The following is a 25,893-nucleotide window of genomic DNA, read 5'->3' as shown; positions in this document are numbered from 1 at the left end:
CTACAACACAAATTTAATGATTGCGCTGTAGTATACCCACCTTTGCGTGTAGTTGTCCTCCTAGTGATCTCTTCTTTCTGTTTCCTGTGTCACTAAGAAAGGGACTCTTCCTATCTGTCTCCTGACAGACCAATAGTTTGAGCATACTACTGAGGCGTGGCCTCTTCCCTGGATTCATTTTAGGCTAAATTGAAAGACAGAAAAATAAACAAATCTCTGGTGTTTTGGCCTGAAAAGTATCCCAATTTGTTCAGTTTACAAAAGCTTTCTCATTGCCTTCATATCACTGTGCCTTTTCTCCTAGTATTAATTTTTCTTTATTCAGCTACAAGGTCAGACAAATAAAATTAAACAAAACAAACAAACAAACAAACAGATTTGTTCAGATTCAAAAAAACTGAAAAGTTCACAGTATGAGGTTAGTTTTTATTTTTCTGCTTCACTTCACCTCTTCTTGATAAAGTATTTTTAGCTCTTCATGACCTCTGGAAGATGGAGCAAAAGGGAGACCGGGACATGATTTGGAGAACTTGGCAATGCATTATCCAGTTCAACAAATATAAAATCTGTGAATGAAACGTAGCTGTTTTACAACTGAGGCCATCTTTTCTGAAGGATAGCGTGTGAAGTGTTTTCCAAAAGGCAAAGGCAGAGAAAACCTCCAAAATAAGTTAGTTTCCAAATGTGTTAATTTTCATTCAGTGTTAGTTCAGAATGTGTTGTCCTCATGGCCAGTGAAAAATAAATTGTAGTTGTCATCACACACAAACACACACGTGCGCACGCTGCCTCCCGCCCACCCCCCCACCCCCACCCCCCACCCCCCAAATTTCACCGTGTGATACAGGATCTAGATTGAGTGAAACTGTTGTGTGGTTTATTAGTTTGTTTTCCATCAGTTGTGAAACTTGGACTTTGAGTAAAACATGAAGCATGTTAAGAGGAGTAGATTGTCGATGTGTTAATTCGATGCAAACTAGAGTTCAGTTTTGGTTTTGCTTCTTGACATCTGAAGGTAAAGCTGAAAATATTACTAGTTCTCATTTTTTGTCCTGCTGCTTCTAAGACGTTACTTTACTGAAAGTGTGCATCACATTAGTTATTTTCTGCTTAAATGCTGTTGCACTTACAGAAAATGCACATGCTTGGGAAATGAATTTTTCTCTCTCCTAAAACCAGGACCAGATTCCTTGAGTGACCTTCGTGTTTCCAGTCAGCTGGTCTCAGAGGGATAAAAGCATGGATAACTTCAGTTGTTGTCCTGTTTTACTAACTGTTCTCTCCCCTGAAGAGAACTGGTGTTCCTGGCTGAAGTGTCAGAGTGGAGGTCGGTGGGTAAAATTGCTTTTTTTAGGTTTTTTACTTATAAAAAATGTCCAGGTTTTGTTGCTCATCAAGACAGAAGTAATTCTGATTTATTTACAGGCTAAGTAAGGCAAATAAGACTGCTTGCACTAAGGTTTTAAGGTACTGGGGGGGGGGAGGGGGAGTTACAGCATATTTTGTATTTCTTAGCAGGATAAAAAAAAATAGTGAATGTTGTTGTTTAGTTCAGTCTGACTGAAACAAGCAGCAGCTGGGGAATTCATTTTGAAATATGGCTTACTATATGAAATATTCTACATTTTCTGCCTGTGTTTGAGAGCTCACGTAAGTGCCTAGGGAATTATAGCACATGAGAATTATTATCAATATACTGTCAGAAACTGGGAATGTAGTAATATAAGCCTGTATGGTTAGCCTGTGTTTCAGGATACGATGTGAGAGGATGGGTCCCTGTTCTTCATCACTTGAGGAGATTTAGTTGGGCACAACTAAAATAGGCAATTAGACTTAGTGGTTGTGTTGTCTTGTGCAGCCTATGCAACAGCTAGGCAGAATATACCCCGTATTAGCTCTTCATTCAGTGCAAGAGACTAGGTGCTAACGAGTGGACATTGAATTGGTAGGATCATTTTGGATTTTCTGTGCAGTTTCACTGTTTGCTGTCTCCAAGCATGTATTGTGTGCTTGTTTATGCGATGCTTGTTTTACTGCAAATTTGATAAAACACTGCAAAAGTTATGTTTCTATGATTTTATACACCGTCTTTTTGCAAATGAATTTGTGATTGAATTTCACTGAAAGAATCTCTGTTGGTGTTCAGTTGAAGAGTACTAAGTAGAGCTGCAGTCTAACATACCACTGCAGAAAAATCATGATTCAAATTGCCATGTAAAATGTACACAAAATATCAGAGAAACTATTTTTTCTATTAGTATTTTGGGTTTTAATAGTACAAAATTAGTGTGAAGAAATACAACCTTTCTCTGCTGTTAATGTTGTCCAGAAATGTTACAGCAAGAGCAAAGTAAGTGTCAAAACCTGATAACCAAGGATTGAAGGGTGAGAAGAAGGTAAAAAGGAAAACAAACAAAAAATTGTAGATTGTGGCTGATGAGTACCCTGCAGCTGATTGTATTTGTCAGAATGCATAAAGCTTCTTCCCTATCAGCATGGTAACTCTTCTCTGGGATTTACATTATGGTACTGTATTTACTTATTTTCTCATCTCAGGTTTGCTGAAATAAAATATTTGGGTGATCATGATGTTTAGAGTATATCATTAGATTGATCTAGAGAGTGCAAACATTTAGTAATAGCTGAACAAGGATTATATATGGTACTTGGGAAAATGTATAATTCTCACATCAAAAAGAAGGCTACAGCAATGCAAAAGTGGTGAGAGTTTCTTTCATTTTCCTAAGTTTGGCTTAAATCTGTGATCCTGTTGTGTATATCTTAGAGTTTTTAATGTTTGATTGTCATAATGCCAGACTTTTGTCATGCACATTACAACTTAGTTTTTCAGTGGAAGCATAATCATTCTAATGGAATAGTATTACAGCAATTTAATAATTTCAAACAACTATTTCAGATATATAGAATTATTTCTTAAATGGACCGTACATATGTTGGTATTCTTGTTAACCATTGTTAAGGCAACAATATTGAATTTATGTCTAACTGTATGTACAGTATGCAGGACCATGCATACCCTCTTACACTGGGTATCTAAATGCTCTATTCTGTACAGCTTTGCTAGTTCTAAGGCTTAAAGTCTAGTGATGGGGCAAAACAGGAAACATTTTGAAAATACAGACTTTCAAAGCAGATGAAAATTGCTGCTGGGGGAAAAAAAAAAGAAGAAAAAAAAGAAAAAGAAACAAATTAACATATCCTAAGGTGTCATAAATATTACCTAAAACAATTGATATGTAACTCCTAAAATATAGGTCAGTGTCATTAATGTTGACCAGTGCTGTACTCAAATCCAGCTGAACTATATTGTAAACCAGCTTTGTGTCATACTCCGGTTGTGCCATCAGATGGGTGTTTTGGTGCCCATTAGTATCTGGCTTGCTCTACCTACAGTGTCTTCTTGGAAGACCTGCAGAGTATTTGAAGTTATTGGTCGTTTTGTAATGAGACATTGATCCTTATTGCACCTGAAAACATTGATCTTCAGAAGAATTTGTCTGAGTCTAGCCTGTGTAAGAAGTAATTTCTCATTTGTCATAGTTGGCTATGTCTTTCCATTAGGACAGAAAGTGTTGGTATACCCAAAAATACATAACTGTAAACTGAGAGTCTTGGACCGTGTACTGTCCTGTGATTTCTGCAGTGAAGATTGTTTTGGTTTATTTCCTTGTTTTACGCATTGTTTCTTAAGGGTTTATGGGTTGACTGTTTTTTAATGTTTCTGTGGTAAGCATTATCTTGTGCTATCTGTGTAGTTAGTCACATTCAGCTCCTGACATTTTATTAGTATTTCATATTTTGATCCTAACTGTATTTTCACACTTCCAACAACTGCCAGACATACCTTGTAATATTAAAACAGCTTAAAGGCTATGCTTGAGTCAGCACTTCTTTGGCCTCTTGCTTGTGCCCTGTCATTGACTAGCAATTATACCTGTGCAGGTGCTGCAATGTCCCCTAGGCATAAAATCTGAATGAACTGTGGCTTTTCTTTCTCTTTATAAATCTGCTGAGTGCTCCTACCACAGAAGTTTTCTTAAGTGGCAGGGTCAATAGAAAATGCCAAAGAACTAAGATTGTGGAGTGTTCAGCAAAGAATGTGAATCGGCGGTTTCAATTCTGCTTCTCTGAGCTATACATACCTGAATAGTGTATTCAGGACCATGTGATAAGAAACATCGCTGCTTATTGCAGAAACTCTGATACCTGAGAAACTGCAGAAAGGATTCCTTCAAGCAGTATCTGGTGCTTTGAGAAATGTTGATAGTGATGGTGTGGATCAAAAGCATTTTCTTTTCAAAACTACTGTGAAGTACATCTGTGATAAATTTAAGCATTAGCAGATGACATCTGTAAAATCTGATGGGGGAGTATCTGTCTCCAGTTTCTGAATATTTAGGAAGGGTGGGCTCAAAACCACCAAACTGATTTCAGCTCAATACCTCAGACTGCCGGGCTGCTAAGAAGAAAACTAAAAGAAGGGGATTCTGACACTTGTGAAGTGAGATGAATGCCAAATGAAATACTTGGAGCTGAATGAATTGCAGATTCTGAAACTATAATGTTGAGTAACTCAAATGTCTGAGGTGAATCAGAAAACTTTCTCTTTGGAGAACACTCATGGAAGAGGCCATCTAATTAATGTAGTTAGATTGAGCAGTTCTTGTAACTCAAACTAACACAGAGATACATTGTAGATTTTCTGTCGCATATGTATTATTTGTACATATTAGCCATACTAAAATTCTGAATGAGAATTTGAGTGTTCTGCCTGTCTGTGTAACAAGGCCCTTGCAGACTCTTGTATTTAAAAGCAGAATTATTATTTTAAGCCAGTCTGTGGAAGATTGAAACCCATAAAAGCCATTAAACTGATTATCATCCTGTAACACTGTCAAAAATTATCTTAATTTGTGAGCCATCATCAACTAACAGCTTTTTCTCTTTAATTGAATTTTTGCCAGATCAGTGTCATTGAGATTTTATAATGAACATTTTTGTTCCTAGGGTGTTTTTTGCTCAGATGTGATGCTGGGGGGTAAGACAGTGTTTTATTGTGGCTACTACTGAAGGACTGCAAGTTTTCAAGTGATTAGCATGGTAGCTGATAGCAATTGAGAAACTGGTACTGAGAAATTTGTCCTGAATTGGTGGTGTTTGTCACTATCTGCTAGTGTCTTGATGCTGTGTATTGTTTCTTCAGCACTAGGTGCTTCCCATTTATTTTATTTTTATGTTGATTTTTTTTTTTATTTATTTTGGGGCAGAGATGTGTGAGGAAGGTAATCATATTCACAGCTGTGCCTCTCTTCTCCTGATTGCAGCTAAGAAATGTGTTATTCAGACAAATACAGCATAATCTTTAGACCAAATTTGCTGTATCTCCAGCTGTTAGTCTTTGTTTGCTTGGGGTTTTGTTTGGGTTTTTTTTGTAGGTTTTTTTTTTTTTTTACTTTTAATAAGTTAGCCTGTCAACTGATTTAATCTGAACTTTTTGCAGATAGGTCCCAAAGACATAGTTTTTGTAATAGCTGGAGCTATTGGAAAGTTGCAACTTGCCTTGTTAAGTTCCTATTTTTTCACTGTATTTTGACATTGTTTGACCATACTTTTGAGAAGTGGTTTCATTTGTGGTCAGTTTCTGGAATGATCTGGATGTCCTGCATCTTCCTATCTGCAGATTCATACACCTGGATGGAAAAAAAAAAAGGTCTAAAGAGATTCTTTTTCTTCTAATATGTACAAAAAAAAGGAAGGTCTCTGTGAAATATTTTGCATTTTCCTTCATTCCAAGTAGACTTTCATAAAAGCCTCCTAGAACCATTACTTTCATGGAATGGCTTTATTTCATAGATCAATCAGAATGTCTCAATGCATACAGAAGGTGTCTGTTTTTCACTTGCCAGAGAGCTCTTGCTTTTGTTTGTTTGTTGGGTCATTCATATAAATTCCACCAGTGGAAATTTATTACCCCTTCAGGGCAGATTATGTATCAATATGGAGTGACAATTAATGGTTGTAATGGTAAAAGTTTGCCATTTTAACTTCAACACTTGCAAAAAAACCCTCTAATATCTACAGACATATGACCTGGAGAACAATATGCTCTCACATAATGATATGATAATTATATGTGTTAATATTTTAGTGCCCTGTTTGCAACAGGAACAAAGCAGAGAAAGAAGTACAGAGACTTGCAGGAAATGAAACCTTAAATTTATTCTGCTTTGATTTTGCAGGATATGTAGCTATTTAATTTTGTTAGTTGTGAATCAGAATAGAGTTAGATGGTAATTATTTTGTCAAAATTTGTAAATTTTTCTGTTCTGGTCCATGTTTACACTTTTAACTGTAGACTTTTCAGCTGGAAGTAGTAATATGGCCTCTTGTAGGAGATGCTGCATGTCTCTTAAACTGGGGATAGAGGAAGTATTTTTAAACGTGTTCAGAAAAATTGAAAATTCATTTGATTATGTCACTTAGTTTAATTATAGTGAAATCCAGCTCTATGACCTGTTGGTCTGCCCTGCAGATTGCCCCTCTTTTTTGCCTATCTTAATTAGGTTTGGAATCTTTTTTGTGGCATTTCGGTTTTAATATCCCTAACCTTTCTTTTTTCTTCATTTCCCTCCCCCCTCCCCCCCAAAGAAATGGTACGCATAGGAGGTTTCTGAAAGTAAAAAAAAATAATTACAACTTTGGAAAGGTTCTGATTAAAAAAACCTGACTTGATTCCTATTTAAATAAATAACAATATATGGACTTGATTAAAGCACTGTATGTATCTTTGATGCATTCATCATGCACATTTTCACCCTTGTAAAACATGTTGATTCATTCTTTTCGTTGCTTTTGTTAAGGTGATAACCTGCTAAATGCTACAAACCTTCCTCAGCTGTTAACAATACTTTCCTGCAGTGAGGGTTTAGTAAGATGTAAATACTGTTTCATTCAGGGCTGATACCATCTTTATGATAAGGTAGCATTTGTATGAGGGATGCTGCTTGCACTGCAAATGTGAATGTGCTCATAAATGTAAAATAAGGTGGTTGGATCCTTTTTGTTGAGTAAATGTGTATGCTTATAATCTATCAATGATATATTACAAAGCATTAATGATCATTTTTCCTTTTGCTGCATACTACAGGATGGAAAAATACACATTTCTGTAGCCAACTTTAAATTCATTTGGGATAAAATGCTTACATAGGAAACATTTGACTTTAATTAAAAGGGCTGTGCAGCTGCTGCTTTGAAGTCCCTTTCTAGACTTTTTTTCTTTAAAAGTGTTTTAAAGACTTAAAAAAAAAGTAACTTCAAGTATCTGAGGTAATGTAATGTTAACTTTTAAATGTTGTGCAAACTAGATAATGAATAACTCCTCAGAGGAATTAAAATAGCTTCTGTCCATTCATTTTAGCTGAGGTTATCATTGAATTAAGTGAACCAGTGGTCTCTGCAAAAATACATCAAAAAATGCAGTGTTTGTGTATCATGCTACTTTAAGCACTTCCTAATTTTGATATAATTAATAATCAATTATGTTCACTATTTTGATGAATGAAAGATAAATATTGTAAATTCTATTAAGTTTTCTCTACACATAATTTGATCTGTATTCAAACTGAAATTAGCTTTTTTAATTCCTTGATAGAATGTACATAAGGCACTCGTTATGAGTTGTATACAAGACCCTAGAATTGTGTGGTGGATTTTTTTTCCTTTTAGTCAGTTTGTGTGGTCATAGACGTCATGAAGAACTCTCAGATGTAAAACTTCCAGATGTCAAAGTAACTTTTTTTTGGAGAATATCATGCATGTAGTATAAAAACACACTTGTAATGGTATGAAACAGTACTTGCTATACAAATATGCCTGAAGTGATGTAAAAGAGAGGCTGCTTTGGAAATAAACTGGAGACTGTGAATAGCTGCTTTGTATTTGGAGATTAGCCAACTCTTGGGGAAATGTAACATGTAACTTGTACTATTTGCTACTTGTTAAACTGTCACCTGGTGAACATAAGGTTACACTGAATTCCAAAGCTTACTTGGCAGTGGAGTACAGCTGTGGCAAGTTGGTATTGTGTAACTAGAAAGATTTTGTGCTTATTATAATAAATAAGAACACTTCCAAACAGCAAGTGAGCTGTGCTGTATTAGTGAAAGTTGCCACTGTCTGTATTTGAAATTCGTACAGCTGCTACACCATTCTCTCTTAAACAATACTGAAGGAACTGTGAACGAGTCCAGCTCTTTAGTGTAGCTCCATCACAAAAAGTGCTCCAAGTCATTCACTTTTTACCATATTGTGCTCACAAATACCACAGCTGATGGAACAGGTGTCAAACATAATGCTTCAAGTGTAGTGGGTACAACTAGAGACAGATCCAAACAGTGCATAACAAGTTGTTTGAACAGTACCTTTTATTGTCCATTGCTGTGTGTTCTTTCAGTTACTGTTACATATGTCAGATAGTATTTCTTTGTTCTCTTTGCTACTCCTAAACCACTTGTGTGGAGCTCCAGGTCTGCATTTTTTTAATTGAGTATTGATGAGGTGTTTATAGCCAGGGAGCCTCCAGTGCCAGGTCTGTGTCTCATCTCCTATGACTCCATTCCTGTAGCCCTCTATGTCACACCCTGTGTCTTCACTTCTCAAGGCCTCAATAATCAAGGTCCCTAAGTGGGTCCGTTTCAGACTATAATACTTGAAATAGCCTGAAATGGACCACTTATGGACCTTTTTTTCTTGCAAAATGTAAAGATACTGTCCTAGGTTTGACACCTACTCCTGAGATGTGTTTGTCTGCAGGCAGATCAAAGCAAATATTCTTCAGTCCATGAAATATCATATAGGGGATTAATTCTGGTAGAGGACGTTCTCAGTTTCTTTGAGTGGAGGCTTGCATAACATCTAGTTTCACTCAAAGTGAGGTCTGAGATTATAATGTTTGTGAGGTAAAACCATGGAGAATGCTCTGCAATCATAGATACTCTAATAAAGGCAAAGAAAAAAGCTGCATGCTGTAGTAATGGTATCGCTAATATAAAGGAGAGATATTTACATGTGTTAGAGTTGTGTACTTGGAGCTTTTTCACCAGTCTGTTAATCACGATATCATGAACGATGTATTCAAAAAACAAATTGTTTTTCGGCAACCTTCCAGCAGTTCTAAGTGTGCCTCAACCTTTACCAGTACAAAAGGTTTGCAAGTCCATTTACAAATTACAAAAAATTATTTTTAAAAAAATGCGCTTACTATGGGCAAACTTTGACTATTTTGCAAAATGAGTGTTTTTGTGAATGTCTCCGTGACCCTTTTATTAAGCAACAAGCTGTGCTCAGTAGCAAAAGTGTTTTTAATTGTTTCACAGCAGGTGAAATGATTTAACCTGAAGCAGAGCAATTGTTTTTATTAAAAAGGGCACATACCTTTCCTATGGACTTTCTTTTTCCAAATATAATTATGGCTATGAAAATGCAAATGCAATTTATTTTTTTAAACAAAATTACAATTTCTGAAATATCCTACTTGAAGGATGAAAAGATTCTTTTGAGCATAATAATAATTCAAACCCCAGTGTATACATGGCATGAAGTAAATTGCCTTAACAATATAATCAAGAAAAAGGCAAATCTGAATATGTAATGTTGTAATTTTTTTTCTCCTGATAAAGTTTATATTATCAAGCATCTGATGAAGGCTTAATGATTGGATTAAGAACCTCTCCTTTAAAAGTCCATTTGTATAATAATTGCACTGCCTTGCTTACTACTGATGTCCCTCCATCTACCAGGCAGCCTTGGTAGCAATCACTTGTGTGCACTCAGACATTTTCTTTTTGCACACAAAGGCAAAACGAGAACTAGCACTGAAGTCTGTTAGCATTTATGGAAACATTTGTCAACAGAGAACACTTGGATGGTGACATAACTTTTAAATGCAGCCTTCTGGGAAATTGTCCAAGCTAGGCAAAACCAGCTTGGCCAGGATTTCAACAAAGCTCAGAAAAAGCATTGTAAACATGCAGTTCTGGACTGTGTTTCCTTGTGACTGAGTTTAGCTAAAAGACTTTGTTCCTTTTGAAATTAGTTTTTCCCAAACCGCATTTCCCTCTTAGCTTTCTCTGACCACTTTTACCATTCTTAATGTCTGTGCCAGTATTTGAGACACTGGGGAAAAGTGTTGTGTATGGGGTTTTGCGGGGGGGGGGGGGGGGGGGGGGGTGTGTTGTTGGTGGTTTTTTTTACAGACACTGAACCGTTATAGCTTAGAAACCATATAAGAGAAAAAGATATAGACAGTAAAGAATACAATACATTGGAAGATGTCTGATTAAACATAATATGTTCACATCCATCAACTCTCCTTCTGCATTCCTTTAACTATTAAATGTCACAAGTGTAGCATAACTTGCAAGAGGAAGAATACAGAGATTTAGTCATTCGTATATAAATATGAGTCTAATAATGTAATTGGGAATAAGATAGTTCATTTCCAAATCCTACTGATTTTTTCAGTCAGTACAGGAAACTGAAAAAAAATCTTGACTGTATTTTTGTATAGTTTAGGATGTTGCTGTGATATTTTTGATTTTATTTTTTTTTCTTGTTCTTCTGATCAGATGGCACAACAGAAAAACCAGAAGGGAAATGTCTTTAGTTTGTACAAGCTAAAAAGAATGACGTTACCAGTTGGTTTAATGCTAACTAGTGCCCTTGTTAACATATTGTAATTTTTGTATCACAACAGTGTATTGAGAGACAGGCATACATTTAAACAGAGCTACTGGAACTATCATTTCTTAGTGAAATATCTTACTGCAGAGGAATGTCTTCAGAATTTTCACACTTCTTCGTAAGTCTTACAGACACTCACTTGAACATATCTGCAGTCTAATTATTTGTAGTTCTTCCAATAATAGTGCAATGTCTCGTTTATCAGAATCCAGCTCACAATACATTTAAAATCAGTTTCTCCACCTGCATATTTCAAGTATTTTAGTGGTAATAAAAGAAAAAGTTTGGCATAACTGAGACTGAAAAGTTTTCAGACACTGACACCTGCTTTCCCAGTCATGGTGCATTACAGCTTTAAAGGTTAATTTAAAAGCCTGACATGTCATGATGGAATTTGTGAAATTTTAAAACTTTTTTCCTTACTGAGTACCTGGCAGCAACTTAAGCTTTAGATGTCTCTTTCAAATGTATTGGATATATATCTGATGACTTTCAAACAATTCAAAAATGATAAGAGTTTTCAATGAAATAGTGATAAGCAAGTGGAAGCAGAAAATCCTAAATGCATTTCAAAGTTCTATGGAATCTTACTATATCTAGGATACAGTACAGCCAAGGAAAAGAAGTACTTTCAAAAAGGATGACTCTAGTTCAGGAGTTATCTTCATGAACTCAGCAGAACAGTTATCCTCTCAGCCCTCAGTTGTTTCAAATCCAGCATCGAGAAATCTCACTTTGGCTGTTTCCACCGTGCAATATTGAATAAGCGTAAGTTTAAAAATTGCACTATTAATAGTTGTGCAAATACTTGTGGTTCTTCTCAGAGTAACATCAAAACTAAAAATGTGGTTAAAATTGCAGGGGTTGTGGTTTGTTTTGTTTTGGTGTTTGTTTTTTTTTTATTTGGTTTTGGTTTTTTTTTTTTTTTTTTTTTTTTATGAAATACGAATTTTTTAAAAAGCTGTTGTTTGGTTTTTTTCCAGTCTAACCAAGAAGTTTCTTCTAACATAACTTACCTGTCAGAAAGTAACCCCCTCTCTCTGAGCTGATTTGTTCAGGTAGGTTTTAAAGTGTGCGGAGAGACCAAGAAAGAAAGGTACACCGAAACACAAAATGGTTATTTAGTCTGACAGACGCAATAAGAAGCTAGTACTGGCAAAGCTAGTAGGCTGATGTTGTGGTTTAACCTCAGCCAGCAGCTAGGTACCGCACAGCCGCTCGCTTACTCCCCCTGCCCACCTCACCCCAACCCTGTGGGATGGGGAGGAAAATTGATAAAAGATAAAACCTGTGGTCTGAGATGAGAACAGTTTAATAACTGAAATAGAGTAAAATATAATGATAATAATAGTAAAAAGGGATAATGAAAAGAGAAAGAAGAATAAAACTCATATGAAAACCGAAGTAATTCACAGCAGAATTGCTCACCTCCTGTTGACCGATGCCCAGCCAGTCCCTGAGCAGTGAGTGGCAGCTCCCAGCCAGCTCCCCCCAGTTTATATACTAAGCACGATGTTCCATGGTATGGAATAACCCTTTGATATCCCTTTGGCTAGTTCGGGTCAGCTGTCCTGGCTCCGCTCCCTCCCAGCTTCTTGTGCACCTCCTCGCTGGAGGAGCATGGGAAACTGAAACGTCCTTGACTTAGAGTAAGTGCTACTTAGCAACAACTAAAAAAAATTGGGTTTTTAACAACTTTATTCTCATGCTGAATCCAAAACACAATACCAGTTCCAGCTACTAGGAAGAAAAATGAACTTTCATCACAACCCAGACCTGGACAGCTGGGTGTTTATGTGAAAGGATTGGCCTCCACTGCTCCTTAGAACAAATGAATGTCAATGTCGTTCAGTTGCTCGTTTTCCAGTTCTTCGCTTTTCTTCCTTAGGAGTTTTATACTCTTCCTTGTGAACATTTTTCTTCAGCAACTAAATATTACATTCTCAAAAGCTGGCATTTTCTTTTTGGTTTTAGTGCTTTTATCTTGCATTCCCTTAGATCACATATACTCTCGTAACTTAACAACAGTTTCCTTAGCAGAAGTGAGGCAAGGTCACATACCTGTGCTGCACCAAACTGGGCCTTCATTTGCAGACAGCTGAATCCCTGGGTTGAGGGTTACAAGAATGCTTCATTTATCAAAAAAGAGGGGAAAATGTTTTTGCTTGAACACCTCAGGAGCAAGCTTTTCACTGAACTTGGCACATAATTTACAGTAGTTCTCTGGACTCCCCTCTTCTCCAGCAAAGGTAATGTTTGTTCAGATTACTTCAGTCATTCTGTTGCTCTCTGAAGTAATATACAAATATGGGAGAAGTAGTTTTGTTTACTGTTATCTCATAATTATCTTTTTTTGTATAGCTGAAAGAAATGAAATGTTTGAAAGAAAAATGCAGGTTTTCACAATTGGCCTCTAACTTGGAATTCTCACTTTCAGATTAGTCACAACACTTTCTGGCATGTGTGCTAGTAGTTTTGTTCTGAGCAGAAGATTAATACATTGTGTAAGTAATTGTAAAAACCTTAATTTGGTGCAGGACCATGGTAGACATCCATATATTGAATCTTTGCCAAACACATCTCCCTCAAATGGCTCCTTGAGGTTAGCTTCAAAAGTGCTGTATAAATCTGTTGTTTCAAGTTGCTCCATAGCTCATGAAACTTTTGAAGATACTTGGGTTACGTGCGCTAAAACACAGCTATATCTGATTTAGAAGACTTGTGTCTAAAGGTATTCAAATAAGTCAGCTGAGCAAAGTATTTAGTGTCAGGACTTTGGAATCCCCATAGCCATCTGATGTTAGCACAGGAGTTGTAATTGGTTATCTTCTATAGAAATATCTTTGTGGAAGATGGAAGATCACTGCTGACTTTATTTTACTCCAGATTTTTAATTATCGGTTGTATTTTGAAGGAACTGAGGTGAATCACCTGCTTTGTAGATCTGACCCATTAGTGTCAGGGATATCACTTTTCCTAAGACAAAAATTGGTTCCAGAATTGTATCTCATGCATCTTTGTCCTGCAATATATCTCTGTCTTGAATTTGCATATAGATTGTGACACATGTAACAAGCTCAGCAGAGATAGACATGATGTTTCTGTTGTCATGTTAGCTAGGTTTACTGGAACTGGTATTTTACTCCACCCTAAAATAAACCCAAACAAAAATACTCAGTAGCTGCTTTCCGTGTGAAGGCCATTATGTCCAAATTCTTTGGTAGATATTTGACATAACTTTATGCTAACATGCAAGATAGCTTTATTATTGATATATCTTTGTGAATGGAGTTTTAGTGTAGTAGCCTCACCAACTCCAAATGGCAGAATGTAGTTCCTTTGGAAAGTCATGCTTTGAGATGTTTGGTTCATTTCAACAATGAAATGAAGGCAAAAAGAATTGGAATATCTGTCTCCTATTTCAGTGTTTCTGAAAAGGGATGCTGGTTTTCCTTGATAAGACTATTAAATCTGATATGATCTTCCACAGAAAAAGTTCTTAGCCTGGAATCATGCATAAAAAAATTAACGTTTGCCTTCCAATGATATTTTATGTGAGCTGTTAGCTCTCACGACGTGCCAAATGAAATCAAAACCGAATGTCATATATACTTCATTACTGTACGTGTTTTTCTTCAAGAAATAAAGTAATTGTTTAGTGGGCTTACTAGGCAACTAACAGAGTAAGTAGACTTAGTCATTCAACAGTCTCTGAAATTAAGTCTTTGCCTAAGAAATGAAATGGTTGCTTATTGCAGCTGAGCTGTGAGGGTGGATGAATGGAATTGAATGCTTAGCCAGGTGCTGGAGCATGATCCTCCAAAGTCTTCATTTAAGAATCATTTCGGTTTCAGTGATTCTAGTGGCTGTTGAAAACACCGATAAGCATTGTGCTACATAGGCATGTTACCTGAAGTGGATTGACAGGATCGTGAAGATTTTCTGTAATATGACTGTATTAATTAAAGAGGAGTTGAAAGAAACTTCTGAATTGTTCATCCCCATGGGTCCAAGGATGCTTGGGATAAATCAAGATGGTTTTAGGCTTTCTTATGCTGCTTAACACACTACATAATGTGGTTTATTTCTGACTTTACAATCATTTACACAGGTTAAAACTATCTTTTGCTGATATCATATAACTTGGTTTGTGAGTTTGACACAACTGCTTAGTTTCCTGGAGCTTTTTTTCATATGAAATTCTGTCTTTTCAATATTCACCTTCATCCACATATTTGACTTTTTGAGACCAATTTTCATCCTGACCAGCCATAAAAGCGATTACTTTTCTAGGAGTTAACTGGTAAATACAAAAATAATATTTTCATAGTGGCTGGTTTAATAGTATTTACATTGAAATAGCATTTCAAATGTTTGTCAAGTTCTAAATAATGAACAGGGGTCTTTGGGGTTCTATTTTTTTATTTCTCTGGGGGGGAAGATTTTGTGGAACCTTTGAGGAAAAGTCATACCTTTTTATTCTGGAGAGTTATTTCTAACTAGCTAGATTTGTCTGAGTCTCATTTTAATCTGCATGTCTTGGGCTTTGTGAATGTGTTTTTTTGATAATTGCTTTGTTAGTCCTCTGACACTGAATGACAGTACTTTTCAGTGCTTGACAGCCAAATCTATTGGCATACGACAGTCCTCATGCACAGTGAGGTGTTTTCTTTCTGGCTGGTGACAGTAAGAGCTTCCAAGTTGACAGAGGGAGGCAAAGACGTCTTTGCAAGTGAGAAGAAAGCTGAGAGAGGATGAGGAGGTTCTCTGTCAAAATAAAAGCATTCATTTAGTTCATCCTTCCTGCATAATGAAATAAATAGGAGATCTGATAGCTACATGTTAAAACAAAGTTTTATTTATGTGCTGCTTATAGAATATTTTATCACTTAGCTTACTGTCAGGGTCCTCATGACTCCAATTCTTACATTAAAATTAACAAATAGTTTTTCTTCTAGTAAGGTGATGGGTAGTTTGATGTAGAAAGAGTATATTTGCATGTAGAGATCATTGCAATACCCTCTAAGAACCAATCTGTTCATTATGTTTTTGTAGTTAGTATAGAATATATATGTATTTAGGGGCTTTTTGTATACATTCAATTTTAAAAAAATGTTTAAGATGAGTTTGAGAGCTGTAAATGTTTTACAGTACTCCATGTAATTTGCTGCTTTCATTTTATGCTTTTGACACTTTCCCACTAGAAAATGGGTTGGTTAGTCAAAACTTCTCTAATAAATTCAAGACATTCTAAGAAATTAGGTAGGTAATAGGCAAAAGGATGCCTATGCTAAAAAAGTGCTTGTTGTATCCATGGGGATGATAATATTAACTGGTAATATTAACTTGCTGTCTTTAGGGGAAAAGAGGGGATCCAAAACAAAACAACAAAAAACCAAGCACACCTCTGGCTGAGCTTACTCACTTGGCAGTTAATTGCCCATCAGGAATAACTGTTCAAAGAATCAGAGATGAGTGGTTTATGTGATCAAAGGGAAAGAGGTTATTATGGATGAATGAGGTTGATTACTGGCTATTTGTTCTGTTTCTGGATGTTCTACTTGGATATTCAGAGAGCATCTCTACTGATTTTTCTTTGCAACTGGATTCCATTGTATCAATATTTCATTTGTATTTGTCCCTTCCATTCATGGTTGTTTTCCCTTCCCGTTAAAGTGCAAGAGTTTAGACATGTTTGGGAGACTGTCTGCAGCTTCAGTTATTGATGGACTCTAAGATCCAAGAATACTTCTCAAATACACTTTATGTGTGGGGGTACACTCAAAGGTATGTTTGGCAATGTGCCTTTCATCAAGTAGTTCTGGTATAGATGCCCTTAGTTTGAGCTCAAATACATGGCAGCAATCACCTCTTTTACAATTTTAATTCTTGAAGTACTTTTTACGGAGGACAGGGATAAGTTACAGGGACACTTCCCCCACAATAGGTGTTAAACCACATTTTATGTTCTTTTACTTCTAATGAAGACACTTAGGAAAAGCCTGTATGCTTTTAGCCTGTGTAATACAGCAGTTTTACAATATTCCTGTATTGTAAAAGAATGCTTTTCTGAAATTAGTTCTATAATAAATCTGTTAGTGTCCTTACAATAAAGCCTGATAACACTGACTTCTGTCTGACTTGAGTGCTGCTGTTCCTCACATGCATCTAATCATTAAAAACTTTATGTTATCAACCTTCATGGTATTTTGCAGCTCTGAATTTCATACTGCAGTTCTTAAGACACCTACATCAAGGGTGCAGGACAGATTTTTTTGGTGGGGAATTTATAGTTGGGCTTTTCTTTTGCATCATTTTCTAAAACCTGTTTTGTCAGAGTTAATACTAATCTTAACTCAATTTTGAAAACCTAGTCCATTCCAAGAAAATAACAGGTGATTTAAAAATTTATTTTGAGGATATATGATTCTGTATCTGCTCAGTTCTTTGCTATTTTGAAATACCTGAAGACTTTGAAATGCACATGGACTTCAAATTAAAATATCCTATTATTTATGCCACACTACTGTCTTAAATATTTAATGTTTTTCACAGCTGCCTCCATTTTGACATCATTCTCAACCCATTACTCCCACTTTTCCTTTTGTTTCCCATTTTATTTCAAGCTTAGGCAAGTATCACAGGTTGGTCTGCCAGTTACAGTTATTTTCAATAGCAAATTAGTTGTTCTTGAATTAGTGGAAATATTAATTGCTAAACGATAACAGAGCATGGCCTAGTGTTTTAAAAAATCAGACTGCAGAGAACCTAAACCAGCTTATACTGATTAAAAAGGCAAGAATAACATGTTTTAGACACTGTCACAGTGATAGCTCCATAAAATATACAATCCTTCTCTGCTGCTTTAAAAAAAAATCCACACAAGTTTAAAACAGGCTTAATTTTTTGTTGCTCACAATTATGTAATTAAGTCTTCAGATTGATTCATTCTAAAGAATTATTTTTTTTTTATTTCTGTATAATTTCTGTCTGTTCCCAAGACATCTTTGCTTGAAATGTAATGTTTTGTAAGACTGAAGATAACTTAGAATGATGTCATTTTTTCAGGGCATGTGCTTAGGTTTTTTGAAAACGAGAATTTAGTTCACTAGTAGGTTTTGAAAGTGCTGCTGTGCAAGTTGATTATTCTTTATGTTCTTAGGCTTACCTGAGTTGCATGTAAGCATGTAGAATTCTGTGGAAAATGTGTGATTTCACCTGTGCCACTTGAAAGAAATTGGCTTATTCTACTCTGTTGTTTTCATTAACCACATAACACTGACATAAAGGTTTGGAGCCTTGAAATGTCCAACATGTTTTGTCTTAGTGTGGTTTAATTTTAATTGCAGTTTAAGAAAGAAGTGGCCCTAAAGCATCTTGCATTATGCATTATGTCAATTACCTTGGTGGAAGAAACACACAAAATATATTTAATTATAGGTCATAACCCAGCAAATCACAAAAATCCTGTTCTGAAATAACTTGTTGCCACTAATTAGCTCTCCTCTTTGCCAGTACTACAATAAATTCAATTCATGTCTTGCTAATATTGTTTTTTTTCAGTGAATCCAAAAGACATAAAATACTGATGTGTTTGGTCACTGAGGATTTTCCTAATACTAAAGGATATATAAATGGAAATCTGTTCATAATAGCTTTAAATACAATATGCTGAGGTCAATTGTCTTTTACTTTAAATTAAATCCATGTTTAACCGCATTAAAATCCAGCAAAGGCATGTGCTATTTCAAGTTTTGGAGGTTTTCTTTTTTTGTTGATGTTTTATTGTTTTGTTTGTTTCTTGTTTTTCTGTGGGTTTTTTTAAAGTAAACTTCTTGGAAACACCTACTGCAGTGGAAGTTAAGGAGTAGCAAAACTTAGATATTTAATCAAGGACTGAAAGCAATATGACATTGTTCATAATTGGGTAACAGATATTTGACAAATTAAATCAAAAGGATCCAAAGTACAGAAAGATTAAATAAATCTGCACGGCATATCAGGGACAGTGGTTTGGTAAACAGTGTGGGGAAAATCCTAACTACTGTCCATGGTATTTCACTCACTTTGTGTGAACAGGATTTCTTGAGTCTTTTTTTTTTTTCCTTTTTTATGTTTCTTTTTTTTTTTTTTTTTTTTTGGCAGAACAACTCTTGGAAGTGCTAAACTGGCTTACTATCTGATCTGATTGTCCAACTGCTTACTTAAGTGCCAATGAGAATTGCTGATATAAAGCTAACACAAGTGAAAGGACATACGTACAGTACACTTAGGAGATGATATAGATGCATAGTTCAATAAAAGTTATTCCTGGTAGAAAACAAAATAGTAGTGTGCATACTGATCAAAAGCTTGAAGTGGCTAATGTTGGTTCCTGAGATTACTGAACTGCATCTCAGAATTAGAGATCTGTGTGCGGTTGCAGGGCCATGATTTCATTGTAATTACAAAAAAGTGATGGGATAGCTCGCGTGACTGGAATGCTCTTATAGATGGCTATGTACTTTTTCGGAAAGACAAGCCAGCAAGGAGTGGTGGTGGAGTTGCTCTCAATGTGAGTGAGCAACTAGAATGTATCAGTTCTTTCTTGAGAGAGAACGAGTTGAGACCTTATAGGTAAAGGTTAAGGGGCAGACCAACATGGGGGGCACTGTTGTGGGTGTTTGCTACACGCTACCTGATGAGGAAGAGGAAGCTGACAAAGTCTTCTACAAACGATTGGAGGTAGCCTCATGATCACAGGCCCTGCTTCTCATGGGGGTCTTCACCCTTCCTGATGTCTGCTGTAAAGACAACACAGGCTAGGCACAGGCAGTTCAGGAGGTTTCTGCAGAGCATTAATGATACCCTTTTGATGCATGTGGTGGAGGAGCCAACAAGGTGAGGTGTGCTCCTAGACCTTGTACTCAAACAACGAAGGACCAGTTGGAGATGTGAAGGTTGAGAGCAGCCTTGGCTGCAATGACCACAAGATAGTGGAGTTCAGGATCCTGCATGGAGGAAGCAGGGCAATAACTAGGACTGCAATCCTGGACTTCAGAAGAGCTAACTTTGGCCTATTCAAGGACATACTTGGAGGAATCCCATGGGTTAGGGCCCTGGAAGGTAGGTGGTTCCAAGAGAGGTGGCTAGCAAGCATCACTTCCTCCAAGCTCAATAGGTATAACCCTATGAGTAAGAAATCAATCAAAGGGAGCAGGGGGTGTGCATGGATGAGCAAGGAGCTTCTGGCAAAACTCAAACAGAAAGAGGAAGTTTATTGGATGCAGGAAAAGGGACAGACCACTTGGAATAAATATATGGATCAATTACTTTTTCATCAGTAATTGTTCTTAACTTTTTTGGTACTACGTTGTAAATGTCAGAAACAAGAAACAGGATGAAACATTGAATAGATTTCTGCTGTGAAGTAAAATACAGAATACAGACATACCAAAAGTAAATGTATATGCAACATTTTTGGTTGGCAATAGGTAGTGGTAATGTGATCTTTTTTAAATAACAAAAGTTTTTTTAAAAACAAGAAATGGGAAGCTTTTTTTGTCATAGCACAAAAAAGGAATGTGAGTAGAGGCAATGGGACTGAATTAATAGTTATGTAGAAAGTTGTCAGCTCTGTTAAGTCATGGAGCACCTTTTTCAAATTATTGTGTGCATTGAGTCTATCCTGTAGTACACTCTAGATGTCTTATTTTCCAAGGGTTATTTGAGCTGTGAGTTCTATGAATCCACTAGGCAACTTGTATAACATAAATAAAGTTGCTACCTAAATCAATACATAATAAAATCAAGTCCAGTGTAGCCTGAAGTACAATGATAACGTGTTATCATGTGGAGTTCACAGATATGGGAAAATATCTTTAGCCTAACAAAATATGTAGTCATAACTAATCCCAATATCTGAGTGGCAGTAAATACTTCACATCAGTTTCTTGTGATGCAGTTTTTAGTTTTCATTGGTGTTGCTGCAGATTCACATGGATTTATTTAGGATTTTTGTATTTTAGGCCTACTCTGTAAGTTCAGTGAGATCAGTGGAAGCCATCTCATGTATTGAAGTCTCTGCGTAGTTAGTTGGTGACATAAGAAGAGGCAGAAAGTCTATCAGAATTCATGAATGAAAGCATGATAGGCCAAAAAAAAAAATCTTTCCTGAAATAGTATCTCAAATAAAATGCTTATAATAGAAAATAAACTGTAGGTTTGCTTCTGCAGCCCATGTTTACTGTCCAGCTCTGCTCCTTAGCAGTATTGGCACTCTGTGCAATACACAAGGCAATATTTAATGATGGTTTGGAATATTTTATGGTAGTGTTTTACAAATTACTCAAAGCAGTCCAACTGCAGTCTTATTGAAGCTGGAAGAAGTTTTATAGAAGATGTGAAATGGCTCAGTTTGCAAGTGGTGAGTGCTTTTGTAAGATAACCGATAGTGCTGTAGTGTGGGTTTGAAAGTCATCCAAGTTTTATTATTGCAATTTACTTCAGCGTTTACCCTAACAGACAACCTTTACGGTTACCGGTCAGTATGCACTCAGGATTCTGTACTGTTATGAAAATTCACACTCTGCTTTTGTCCATAGAGAAAATCTGCATTTGAATGTGGTCTGGATGGTGGTGGTTTTGTTGTTGTTGAAGATTTGACCTGGTCATGTGTGACATTTCGTACTGTTCTCTTAAAGCGCCACAATTCATTGTTCTCAAGTAAGCTTCAGATAAGGTCTAATCATCTTGCTATGAGAGAAAGCATAGCAAAGGGAAGTTGTCATTCTGCCTTTCAAAGAGACATCAGGAATACAAGGTAAAATCTCTGTCTACTACTGCTCTGGAAGGGGCAAAGATAAGTTTTTTTGAATATCCTAGCTAAATGTCCCACAGAAACATGCTGTATAAAGTAATAGATATTTTGTCTTTCTACACTTAATACTGCCATGCACATGAATTGTTGAACCTAGAATTAATGTTTCTAATTATATTCCATTTCTGACTGTATGAAACACCTAGATATTGAGGTGGTTACAAGGCTTATACATTCTTGCATTGGTGACCTTGATAACAGAATAGAATCTAGAGGATAATCTAAAAAAAAAGTATTCTATTTCTTAGTGGAAACAGTAGGTGAGTTCAATGTCTCTTATTGCAGAAAAAAAAAACAAAACTAGAAGAGAAGATGGGAAAGTTCAAGATGAGAAATTACAGGGCACTGAACATGAAGTAATAAATCAACCCTTACAGGATTATAGCTACTTCTTTAGGAAAAAAAATCTATGTTAATCCATGTAGGGAATCCAATATCGAGGGACTGGAAGGACCAGAAACAGGCCAGAGAGACATCACCATCTTTAACATGGATTAAAAACTGGAGGCATGATCTGTACTGCTGAAGTAACTTTTGGGTTTTGATGTCCAGAGAGGTGTTGTCACCTTGAAGATGACAAATCCATAGTTAAAATAAGTGATCAGCATATTTGCTCAGTGTTTCTGAGATTTCCAAAATAACATAAAGGATAGACTATATAAAGTTATGGTGCTAGAAGAGAATAATTGCAAGAGGAATATATAGTTGATTGATACTGAGTAGGTTCATTCACTCTTGGAACAAGTTAAATCATACAGCAGTTCATAGTGAAAAAAATAGTAATGTTGCTAGGTGGAGCCAGGACTCTCTAGGAAACACTTTTTTAAATTGTACAAAAATACAGAGGAGAAAGTGAGGCAAAAGATGTATTATGTGAGTTATTTAACATGTTTTAGTGATTGTATTTTTAAATAGATAAGGGAAATCGAGAAGGAATGATTTGGAAGTTAAAGCAAGAAAGCATGCATAAGGAATCTTGTTTAGTGCTGGTCTGCTTTGAACCCTGCTGTATAATGGTAATGAAAACATGCAGGGGCTGTTTGTTGAGAGGGAGGGCTAGATTCAAACCCTTTGCAGGCAATTATAAATTTTTAAAACTTTGGAGTCTTTGAGTTTCAGAATTAAAAACATTACAAAAATACGCTGTTGGCCTCATGTTGATAGGGTAAGTGATGATCTTGGACGAGAAAGCAGAGCAATATTTTATTGTAAGTTCATGAATCTGGATGGGTGCTGCCACCTTAGCTAGACACTAAACTTTGCAGACTCTATGGGATGAAGGAAGTTGGGATGAAGGAATTTATTGCAGACAGGAGTGGATAATACATGGGATTTGATAACTCAAACTAGATCTACAAGATTAATTTTCATATCTGCATTATTTGAAATCTTTCTCATACGTTTTTTCCTTCTTGTAGCAAAGGCAAACAGCCCTTTACATTGGACACTACATGCTGGAGACTATAGTAAAATAGTTTCATACTCCCAGGTCTTTGTAAGAAAAGACCAGTCTCCTAAAACATTATTGTTTGGTGGAATCTAATGGGAAAAAAATCGCATGCATTTGTATTGGTTGTTTTACTCAGAGATGAAAAGTGAAATAGATACATTTAAACTACTAAATAAAGGCTATCACATGGTGCTATTTTATATTTTTTGTTTTCCCTCTGAAGTGAATGAAAGTGTGAATTAAGGGTTAATTTAGTATAGATAGGACTAAAATCAGTTAATACTAAGGGGGAGGGGGGAATGAGATCAATTCAGTGGCATATTCTGTATCAAAAGCAGGAAATTATTTAAGAAAAACAGTATTAGAAAAGAAGGAGGAGAAAAGTGCAGCATTACTCTATATGAGCATTTAGTGCTAATGGAAGAGTATTAGTAACAGGTTACTGCCAAACATTTGAAAAAACACATCTAAGGCAATACATGGACCATTTTGTTTTGCAGGTTTATGTGTTCAAAGCACCTGAGAAGCTGTGTTAGATACTGATAGGATTCAGAATTTGAACCCTAAATGAAATTGAAAACAATAATATAAAATTTGTTAGGCATGAGTAGATCATTATTTCAGAGTGCTGTGAAACTGGGAGTTTTCTGACCAGGAGTGAATGTTCTTCAGAGAAGGCAAATGCTAGCTTTAGAATAATAGCAAAGTATGACAGAAAAAAAACCCATAAAACCAGCAAAAGTATGAACGTTTTACAAAATCTTTGGATGATTACTTAAATGATGATAACACAATGAGTTTCCAGTTCATCATCCAGGTTATGTTATGTATTGCAGATTTTACAAGTTCTCCAAATGTGTTATTCGTTATCACTATTTATCCTCAGATTCATATCCTGTGTGGGCTGCAGAAAATCAGTCAATTAGTAGTGGTAGGTGGGTAGATGTCTCAGGGATTAAGGCACTCAGATATCTATTTGTTAATCACGCAAATAAATAAGGAAAGGCAGATGCAATGATCTGTTGTTACCTAGATACCAGGGACTGTGACTCAGAAGTTTTTGATCTTTTATCACTGCATAGAAGTTTTTCCTCTGGGTCTGAAAATAACTACTTTTAACTTTTAATACTTTATTGGCTTTTTTTCTGATAAGAATTAAAGAAGAGTAACTGGTATTATTTGTGCAGATAAATGATAACTCTAATCATATTTTAAAAGCTGATTTCTTTTGAGAGTTTCCCTGTTCTCATATTATTATTTTTAATCCCTGCTTAAAATGGGATTTTTGTCAAACAAGAATAAACTTAAGTAAAACCTGTATGTGTTTTTGTCCAACATCAAATTGTTATGTTTAGTTCTTCCCATGAAAATAGTACTATAATCTATCTTGAAAGAAGCTGTGGTTATTACATATGAAGGACAAGGAGAAAAAATTAGGAGGTAAACTTAAGAGGTACAGCTGTATCTTCTACTGTAAGTTTATTCTCACTGACTGTAAAGAATACAAGAATTAGAGATGAAGAACCAAAGGGAGCAAAACCTGCAAAAATCTGCTGGAAGATAATACTGGAATTATTGTAGTTTATGAACTTTGAGTTAGGTTGACTTGTATAAATGGCATGTCAGTTTTTGTCTTAAATATTATAGTCCCCTCCTCTTCAAAGGATCAATGTCTTGTTTCTTTATTAGTATTGTTTTCTCACATAGCTATTGCAGTGTTTAAAATTTTTGTTTTGCATAAAATCAAAAGATAAATTGGAGCCTGATGCAGGAATTTAACAAGGGAAATATCAAACTAAGCTTCCAGAAACAAGGTTGCATGAGAGACAATATGAGAAAAATATTTTTTTTTAAAAAAAAAACAAACTTATTTTGTAGAGCCAGTGATGTCCAGTATCTTAGGAATTCTTTCTGGGGCTACCAATTAACAGTGGTTTCCACTGGAAATGTGATTAATGCTGTCCCAATACAGAAAAGAAAGTGTTGAGTAGAAAAAGAGAAAAGCTCTTGTCGTAAAGCTCATTTTTAATGTCATAGTTCCACTTGGGTTATAAAATGCAGGAGAATGTGTTTGTAGTAGGGATATGGGAATAACATTTTTCTGATAGTGTAGATTGCCTGTCACCTCAATGGAGATAAGCTGAAATCTCTTTCAATGAAAGACAGAGTATGCAAAGGGCAAATACTGGAGACAACTTTGATTCAAGTTCAGGATAGATTATTAAGTTTTGGGTTTCAAGGGTTTTGGTTGGTTGGTTGGTTTGTTTTTATTGTGAAGCAAGAAAAGAGGCATCCCAAATTAATGCTGGGAAGTTTCATGCCATATGGTCTATATGTGCCAGAATTTACTTTTTCTTTAGAAAGTACAACTATAGGGTGTTTCTAAAGTTTGGTTTTTGTTATAAATCTCAATGTAAACTATCTCAGTACACAGGCCTCTGAAGAGTTGTGGAAAAAAAATAAAATCAGAAGATTACTGCCTCTATTTGTTCCAGTACAATAATGTTAGGAACTTGGAAGCTTATTAGGGTGAGACATTTAAGGATGGGAAACAAAGAAAATAGTCTATTCCTACTTATTTACTGATGATTTATCTGCCATTTCTCACCCAAAAAATGGCTCCAGATAGAGCTATAAAACTACCAATGAAGTCAAAATTGTCCAAAAACCTGGACAGTTCTAATTTTATGTCAAGGAATTGTCACTGGAAGAATCTGAGAGGAGGAAGACATCTCTTTTATTTCAGCTGGAGGCTGTTACATTGATGTGGAATGTTAGAAGTAATTGGTTTTGAAAAGATGGGAGGGGAGCGGGAGTACAA

This window comes from Falco cherrug, chromosome 8 (assembly GCF_023634085.1).
Source record: "Falco cherrug isolate bFalChe1 chromosome 8, bFalChe1.pri, whole genome shotgun sequence".
NCBI lineage: Eukaryota > Metazoa > Chordata > Aves > Falconiformes > Falconidae > Falco > Falco cherrug.
This window is presented reverse-complemented; position numbering follows the sequence as displayed.